Source organism: Nicotiana tomentosiformis, chromosome 2 (assembly GCF_000390325.3).
Source record: "Nicotiana tomentosiformis chromosome 2, ASM39032v3, whole genome shotgun sequence".
In the NCBI taxonomy this organism is placed as follows: domain Eukaryota; kingdom Viridiplantae; phylum Streptophyta; class Magnoliopsida; order Solanales; family Solanaceae; genus Nicotiana; species Nicotiana tomentosiformis.
The window spans coordinates 109,378,593-109,388,545 of record NC_090813.1 but is presented as its reverse complement, the minus strand read 5'-3'; positions in this window follow the sequence as shown (position 1 = coordinate 109,388,545).

Sequence of the window (9,953 nt, the reverse complement as noted above, 5' to 3'; positions counted from 1 at the left end):
AATTTACAATAGGGGCTTGCCCCCTTTAAATCGAATGGGATCCAAAGTTCAATCGAAGAATGGTGTTTCAGCTTGATTTTTTTTAAGTGAATGGATTGCTTTATCTCATACTTCACTCGAACGATGATTGGGGCACCCTGTATCTTTTGAACTCATATGACTGAACTTAGAACGAAACTCTAAGCTGCCTACGTACCTCGGTGAAGAGGATCAAGTCATACCGTAGTTCAGAACGGGTATTTTTTTTTAATGTCCTAACTTTTTTCTAGGCCGCTTCTTTCGAGGTTTTTAACCTAGTAGACTTTTTTTTGGGCCTTACATAGTTTTATACTCTTGCAGGCCAGGAGTAACATGCAGTTTATGCTCTTGCGTTAAGGAGCGTTGCAACTTCAAGGATAATACTTCTTTAAGAATTTGCCATTGATAGGGCCGATTCTCATGCCATCTGCATCAACCAGCTTATAAGCCCCACTTTAATAAGCTTCTTGCATGACATATGGCCCATCTCATTTTGAAGTGAACTTCCCTACAGGTTTATGGGAAGTAACCATGGGTCTTCGTATGGCAAGGACTTGATCTTCTACTTGAAAGGACCTTAGGTAAACTCTTTTATTGAAGGCACGAGACAATCGAGCTTGATAATATTCAAGGCTCTCTTGAGCTTCCAACCTCTTCTAATCAAGAGCCTCTAACTCTGCTAATCAAAGTCGAGCATTTTCTTCATCAATGATCCCTTCTTGAATAACTAATCGTAATGGAGGTATTTGACGTTCGAGTGGAAAAACGACTTCGAATCCATAGACGAGTGAATAAGGGGTTGCTTTTGTTGGCTTGCGGTGAGTTGTTCTATATGCCCACAGAGCTTCTTCCAAACGGTCATGCAAATCTCGTTTGGATTTGGAGACAACTTTCTTTAATAAGTTGCATAGAGTCTTGTTGAATGCCTTAGCTAGACCATTGGTAGCATCATTGAACATAGAAGAGTTACGTTGCTTAAAGCCGAAGAGTTCACAAATCTTGTTCATCAACCTATTGTCGAATGGCTTGCCATTATCCGTTATTATGTAACGAGGAATGCCAAAGTGATAAATTATATTTACTCGGATGAAACTTGCAACATTTTCCTTCTTTACTTCCTTAAGAGCAATAGCTTCAACCCATTTTGAGAAGTAGTCAGTTGCATCCAAGATGTATAGGTGCCCACCAGAGGAATTTGACAGTGGTTCAACAATATCCAATCCCCAAGCGTCAAACGGCCAGGATGAAACAGTCAGGTGCAACACTTCGGGAGGCTGATGAATAAAATTTGCATGAAATTGGCAAGACTTGCATCTTCAAGCATAGTCCAAGTAATCTTTTACCATTGTCGGCCAATAATATCTCATCCTTTTTATATGGAAGTGGAGCTTTGGTCCAGACTGATGTGATCCACATACCCCGAAATATGATTCTTGCAAAGATTGGAGTGCTTTATTTTTTCCTAAGCATCGCAAGAGTACTCCCTCGAATGATCTTCTATAGAGGGTATCTTTGTAATAAAGGAAGCGAGGTGCACGATGACTTATTTCAGTTCTCCTCCTTGGATTTTCTGGGAGTATCCCGTAGCTCAAGTAATCGATAATGGGTTGTCGCCTTCCTTCTCAGCTTCAAAAATAGAGACAAGATGTTCGAGTTCATTTTCTTCACTTTTACCCTCATTTAGTGGAGGTACTACCCATTTTTGGCAAATAGTAACTTGCGCTTGATCTGACAGGTTTAATGTTGATACTCAATTTTGTCCTTATATAATTTTCAAATAATATGCATACTTTCAAAATATTATTTTTGCATTATTATTAATTTTCAGGATTTACACAAGCATTTCCTATAATTTTTCATAATTTCAGAGTTTTTAAATTAATATTTCTTGCATTAATTTACATAACAATTCAGTAATCACTCTTTTAAATTATTTGTGATGATTTAATCACCTAAAATTATTATTTGCATCTCTAATACATTTTTTAAAATATTTTACCCCATTTTTTTTTATATAATTACAATGGTATTTTAAGCTATTTGCATAAATTTGCAATAATAAACTACATTTTGCATTCTTATTGCAATTGATATTTCATTTAGGGTCAAATTAAGATCTTATATTTTTATAGTCTCCTATTATTGTAAAGTATTAATTTGCATAAGTAGCATTTTTATATATTTATTTAACTATTTATTTAAATTATTTTTTTTTAATTTCTATTTTTAAAAGCTGGCCCAATTTTGAGTCAAATTTTTGGACCAAACCAGCCCAATACACTAACCCAATAACCCAACCCAAACCAGTCACGACCCTCCTAGCCAACCCGACCCAACCCTCTTTAAAATCCTGGCCATTGATCTCTAAGATCAACGGCCCACATTTAATCCCCCCTTTTTAATCACCCAACCCCAAACCCTAATCCTATTCCCTCTAAATCCGCTGCCCTAAAACTCTCCCCATCTTTGAAGAACCCTAATTGCCGCCTCTCTAAACCCAACTCCTAATCCCTCTTCTAATGGGATTCTCCTCTCATTTACTTACCATATTTATGTGTTTCCGCTACTGGTTGATTCTCTATGGTATCACCTAGTACTTGCCTAAACATGGCAAGTACTACTTCTCCTATTCTATCCAATTGATTCCTATCTCTTGAATCTTGACCATAGTTCGTCTACACGCGTTCTATTCTACACTGTGTGAGTCCGATTTTGTTTGTATTTTGCTGATTTACGCTTTCCCTAAAAATTAGGATTTACTAGATTTTCTCTCTTAAATTAATTTGCATGTTTCTTTTCCTTATTTGTTGTTTAAATTATTCTGTTAAATTATATGTTTGCTCGATTTTTGACTACTATATAAACCCCATCATTTTCTCTTCTGGGGGAGACTTTGGAAAAAATCAATTTCTTCACTAAAATTTTGAGGTTTTTGCTACTCTCTTGCTTGGTATTCTGTATTCGCCGACTGAAAGCCAAGGCCATTAGCATCTTGTTACTTAACCCGTTGTTGGTGCGAGCACTGCCCTGAGTTCATCGAAGCTCTTGGGAACTTTGACGCATTAGGGATTCTGGATTTTCTGTGGAAACCTATTCTTTACTATTCTTCGCTTAACTGGTGAGTCACTATACTTTGTAATTTCATTCTTAGGAATCTATGGTTTTTATACATTTTTATTCCTGAAATTGGTCAGTTCAGTATGTCTCTGGATTGCTTTTGTGTGTAATTCCGTTTGCTTTCCTCAACTCTTTAGGTCTCTTTAGCCTTTAGTTTCAAGCATGCCTAAACCTGGTTCTATAAGTTCTGACCAGTCAATGTGTTAGAAATTATTACTGTTTGGGACTCTTATAATTGTTATCATATTCTGATGTTTAATTTAGTCTTTTGCTATCAATTTTGTTACTTGAATATGCCTCACTAGCATAATTTGTACTTCTTTAGTCGACTAGTTGATTGAGTTCAAAAGCATGAATATGTACCCCCACTATATGGCACAAGCCTGTTTCCCTTCATATTCTGAATTTCTGTATTGATGACTTTCCTATCTGACATGTTTTGACCCTGCTCTATATCAGTATGCCCTTTAGCATGTTTAACCCCCCTCCCTGCTTCACTAGTAATGGTAATCTATTTTTCTCATGTCTAAATGCTGCCCTATTGCCAAATTAGCATGATCCGGACTTATAGTTAGCATAACCTGAACCTTCTTAGGGTAATTAGTCTACTGTGTCAATATTTGAATACCTACATGTATTATTTAACATGGGCTTGCATCTCACTCTGTATTGAATCTCTGTGATGTTTGTCTTGCATACCTAATGTGTTTTAATCTGTTATAAGACCTTTTTCCTCAACTATGATCTTGCTAATATGCCCCCCCCCCCAGTATGTCTTAATTCTAGAGTCCCTCAGTAGTTACTTGTCCTGTCATAATATGTGTTTTAACACTGCCTTACCTCCTGATGAGAATTAACCTATTTGTCTTGTGATGCTAAGATGTGTACTTAGCCTAAATCGGATTTCTTAGGTCTCAACCTATTAGTATTGATTTTTGTCAAACTTTGCAAACTTGTTCCTTCCCCTAATTCTCCCAATATGTGTTTGTGATGTGCTACTTTGCCAAACGTTGAAGTTCTACTGAACAAGTCTTATGACCTGCATGACTAGCTATTCTATATGTTCAACTTGGCTATGTCTACTTTAGGATATGATTGTATCCCCTAACTTCTGTCCACTCTCCTTACTTGCAACTTATGCTATTCTGAACTCTTCATTCTTAGCCGGCTGAAAGCCAAGGCTACCTAGGTTCTATTGTTGGCCTCCCTAGTGTGAGCACTGCTCGAGGTCCAATTGAGACCCCTGTAAACTTTGACACACTAGGGCTTGGTCCTTAGTCACTCCCTCAATATCAAACTGTTCTTATTCACTCTACTTCCCCTTGTTATGTGTTGTGTACTTGAATTGGTTAATTTAAATGGTGCAACACTTGGTGCCATGGTTGAGTAAACTGTTTCTGGACTCCTCTATGGATCCCTGAGTCGTGTATTGAATGTGGCTCTTTGTTGAAGGCCTGGGTATGATGTGTAATAGCTATTGAAGGCCCAGGCAATGTTGGGTATTTATTTTATTTGGGCCTGCTGTGGGCCTCTTATCACTGTTATGTAACATATGTATATTTTACTCGTTATTGGGCCTGTAATACCCTTTGTATAAATAATTGGGGTGTTAGTAAAAAGGAAATGGGTAGAATTCAATATCTACATGCAAAGTGGGTAGATAACATGCCTATAGGACTTGACAATGTATTTGCTATACGTGTTGTTCGATTACATGAGCACTGTAGAAATCATGATATTAGGAGAAGCGCACACATACTACTTGTTTACTATTAATCATGAGTTCATATGCTATGTTTACTGTTGCATGTTTATAGACAGTATGCCTATAGGAAGTAATCACTTTGCATGACTACTTTTAAATGCATTAGAAGCCTGCCTATAGGAACGAGTGTTAATGAATTTTCCTTCAATTCACTTCAGTTATTCACTAGAAATCATGCCTATAGGATTTTGATCACTTCATTTGCTATGGTATCACATTGTTCACTAGAAATCTTGTTTATAGGACTAAGTATAAATAAAACGAGTTCTAATCAACAACTGTTAGAGATCCTGCCTATAGGAAATAATTGCTTGTTAATTGATTAATATTAGACTACTTAAACACTGTTCCTGAGCATCACTGTTAGGAAAATCTGGATAATTCTGGGACTCTTCCCAACAGATTTTGTTATACCTAACTGCGTAGATCACCTAGGCATCACACATATAGGAATGGTAATTTAAAACTTCCAACAATTAGCTTATAATACCCGCATAATTATGTCTATATGCTATATCCTGCATCTGAAATTACCTACATACTTCGATCGCCTAGAAAGCATGTCTATAGGATTCTGCAGATTCCTAATTGGCATATGTGTTTGCGTGCATTTACTATTTAAGTGTGAAGGTCAATGTGAACCCTGAACTGCTTTTATGTGAAGTCCTTATATGTTTTGTTTGTCGCCTAGTTTTTTTTTTGTTTTTTTTTTTTTTTTTTTGCAATTTTGAGCTGCCTAGATAATGGTCTAGAACCATCCAAATAGTGGTCCAAAGCCTCCTGGACCATAGGTATGGGCGGGTAATGCACGCATAGAGTACGACTTAGAATTGAATTACAATGCTTTTAGGTAGTAACTTTAACATAGTAATCGGGTAGCAGGAGATGATAGTTTGTGCCCGCTGAATAATATGAGTAACTTCCTATTCTAAGGGAGTTGCAAAGTATTATTTATGTTGCACGGGGTGATCCTTTAGGCTAAAAAACTTAGGTCCCCCCTATTAGAACCGAAAATAGTTGCACCTCCCTATTCAAGATCTCTTTGTAATAAAATTCTTAGATTTTGTACTCTCTTTGCTTGCTTTATCATATAGACTAATCCATAAAATTTAAGTTCGGTCGGGACCCACAGTTGTGGATGTCAAGGAGTGCCTAACACCTTCTCTTTGAGGTAACTTGAGCCCTTACCCGATCTTTGGTGGCGTTGACTAGTTAAAACAAAGTTATTTGCATAATAGGTGCCCTAACGTACCTTAAACAAATTGTTAGGTGGCTACTCTCCTCTTTTAATACCTCATTTAAAAGAGTTGTCACGTGTCGAATACTTCTTTCATGGGAAAAAGGGGCACGACAGCATGGCGACTCTGCTAGGGATACTAAGGCTCTTACCATAATGAACTTGGCTTATGTGGATTAGTTTTCTTTGTTATAAAACACACATTCCTTTTCCATCTTTATTTGTTAGATTTGCTATTACATGCACATCCCTTTCCCATTCACCTTTATTTGTTTAAAACCATTATAACATGCACATCCCTTCCCTTTTCCACCTTTATTTGCTTAAATTTGTTATAACATGCACATCCCTTTCCCTATTCGCCCTTAGTTGCTCTAACTGCTATTTATTAGCTATATCATGTCTCTCCCACCCCTACTCTCTTGCTTACTTTATTATATTCCCTATATTCCACGAACTAACTTCTTCTTTTGTCTTTCTTTTTACGTCCTTTATGTTTTATCTTAATACTGCATTTATTGCTTTCATATATTTATCATATAAATACTTGGCAATGTGTTATTATCTTTGCATACAGCATGCTCCACATCATATTCCACTTGTGCCCAACTAATACCATAGCGGCACTTGATGAGTGTCCGTGCTCTTCCAAAATTACTCTTTAAATTAGAAAGGCTTATTTGCGGTAAACTAGTCGATCAGCGGTGCAATCGACGGTTCCGTGCCTTTTCCTCTCAAGTTGTCCACTTAAGAGTACCAGTCTAGACACTTCTAGAAACCTTGCTCCAGTATCAACTGTGCATGCATCATGTCTAACCTAGTATGGGTTAGAACGTTGTCCGCGTGATAATCCACTAAGATAAGCCTTGTCCAAAGCCCGATGGAATTTCCATATTCCCAATGGACACCATCACGTTATGTGCATTACTTGGAGAAAACATACCGGTATGTTGATCATTAACGTGTAAATTGTCAGACCCGAAGGGGGGAAAGGGCTAACTCTATTTATTTTGTAGAAAATGAGGCACGAAGCCCCCAGGTTCGGCATGGTTCAAAACATCCCACCTTTGCTGCTTGATTGGTGGAAGAAGCTCTCACTTAGTGACAAGAATCACGTGAAAAGGGTCCTCGAAAATTTACCTTCCTTATTGGACATTCGGCCAAATAACGTATTGATTGAGGCCACCACTATGTTTTGGGATGAGATAAGAGATGTCTTCCGCTTTGGTGATGTAGAAATGACTCCTCTCTTAGAGGAAATAGGAGGCTTCACTAGGCTGCCATGGGATAGTCCGGGTTTATTAGTACCAGAAAATCGCACTCCCCGCGGTTTTTTGAAAATAATGGGTTTTAAGAAAAATGATGAGTTACTCTGTCTGAAGAGGTCATACATACCATTTGAATTCCTTTATGAACATTATGGGCATAGCAAGTCATATCGCCTTCACCATGATGAACTTGCCATTACTTCTTTGGGTTGGACACACCGCCAAGTTTTTGTGTTCATTGTCTGTTTCTTGGGGCTGCTGATATTTTCGATGAAAGGGGGGAAGATCCGCACTCGCTTAGCCATGGTTGCTAGGACTCTAATGGAAGGAGTTGATGGACAAACTTACACTATCATCCCCATGATCTTGGCCGAAATGTACCGAGCTCTAGATCGATGCAAGAAGGGGTATGGGCACTTCGAGGGCTGTAATCTGTTGCTACAGGTTTTGTTATTAGAACATTTCCAGAGAGGTGAATATCGTTAGGAGCTTCTGCGATGACCATTGAATGACTACATAGCCTACCATCATCCAAAAAGAATGACATTTATCACAGATAGGTTCGCGCAACCTAGAAGTGCTGTGAGCTGGGTGCGCTTCTTCAGCAATTTGACTGACAAAAAGGTACATTGGATATTCGAATGGTTCCCTAGCAGCGAGTTCATCATCAGGTCAAGAGAAACCACTCATTATTGCTGATCGGGTTAAGAGGGATCTATCATTATGCTCCTATAAGGGTGATGAGGCAAGCGGGAAGAAAGCAGGTTATACCTCAAGTTTCAAACATGGTCCAGTACAAAGCAGACTTTAAAGGGAACATCATTCCGTTCAAGTTTGAGGCACAACATATGTTGAATCAAAAGGTCATTGTGGAGAAAGACACTATCGATCCAGACAGGTATCATGCCGGCCATGTATACTTCTACCAATCATGGTTGGTAGAAGATATAGCGGGAGATGTCAAGCCAGGAATTAATCTGAAAAATAGGATCATAGATGACGCTGCTGAAGCACAAGTCAAGTATAGGAAGTTACGCAAAAGGGTCTTCGAGTCTGAAGCTAGGCATCTAGAACAACACAAAGTGGATATGGAAGCAATCAACGAATGGAAGGAAACCGCCACTAAATCAACAGAAAGACTAGAATATTTGGAGCAAGAGTTGATGGAGCTTGAGGGAAAGATGAGAAAGAGGCTTTCAGATTGTCAGAACACGGATGGCAATAAAGGGGGGCATCTAGCAAAGGCTTACCTGTTGTTGGATATACGCGACCTGGGGAATCTGATTGATTGAGTCAAGAGAGCCAAGCATGGGGAAAGTCCTTCTAGGACCAAGTAGATTAGGAAATGATATTGTTTACTGCTTTTTATCTTAGTTTCAGATTTTGATTGTAATAAGGCAAATGCCATTAGTAAGTTTTCTTATTATTGTCATTTTAGTAAGGATCTGATTCATTTTCGCATTAATGAAATGACACAATTATTGGCATCAATTTTCTCCAAGTCTATGTGTCGCTTAGGCCTATCTCGGTCACAACAAGGTCCCCCAAATTAGGACGCGAATCTGTTACAAGATTTTGCAAAGCATGTTCAATATTGCAAGCATTCTTTCAATATCCCTTAATGACTTGGTTACCTTTTTGTTTTTCTTTTCTTTTGTTTATTCCCATTTCCCAAAGGTTGGTTAGTGCATATTGGCATCATCCACATATCACACTAGATCCAGAGGTCCTCCACCTCCTCCTTCACCAAGTGATCCTAAAGGCAGAAGCAAAGAGAAAGGAAAGATGGACAATTTAAGTGGTATCAGAAAGGACAATGCAGAGAACGTTGAAACTTCGGACGGTCGGAATACTCCAGCACAGAATGAATTGGTCCTACATCTGGAACAGAAAATATTGGAGCTACAAGGGGCACTTGAGCAGGTCCGGAACTTGGCAAAACTTTCCCTTACCCTAAACATCCCCGATATTAACTAACAAAACACAAACGCCCAAAACCCGGCACCTCCCCAAAACACACAAAATCAAAATCCGCAAAATCCTCCTGTACCACATCAATACGCCACACCTCCACAGAACCACAACCCTCCACCGGTACCTACTCCTCAACAACACCATCACCACCCAACTCAATACCCACAAACAACCATATACCACACCCCTCAGAATGCACCACAGCCTACTCCTCACCCGCAAAACACAACCAATGACCACCATTACACCCAGATTCCCGGAGTCCACCAAAGCAATCCTATATATGTGGAAACTTTACCCCACACCCCGTAATAGACCCTATACATACCCGAATCCTCCGAGAAGCACCTGCTCATCAATAACATGGTGGAAGAACTCAAGAAACTTACTGGCAGAGTTCAAAGTGTCAAAGGGGGCAAATGTATTGAGGGTTTGAATTATGAAGATCTGTGTATTCAGCCAGATGTAGAACTGCCAGAAGGTTACAAACCTCCTAAGTTCAAAATTTTCGACGGGACTGGTGATCCGAAGGTGCACTTGAGAATGTATTGTGACAAGCTTGTAGGAGTTAGGA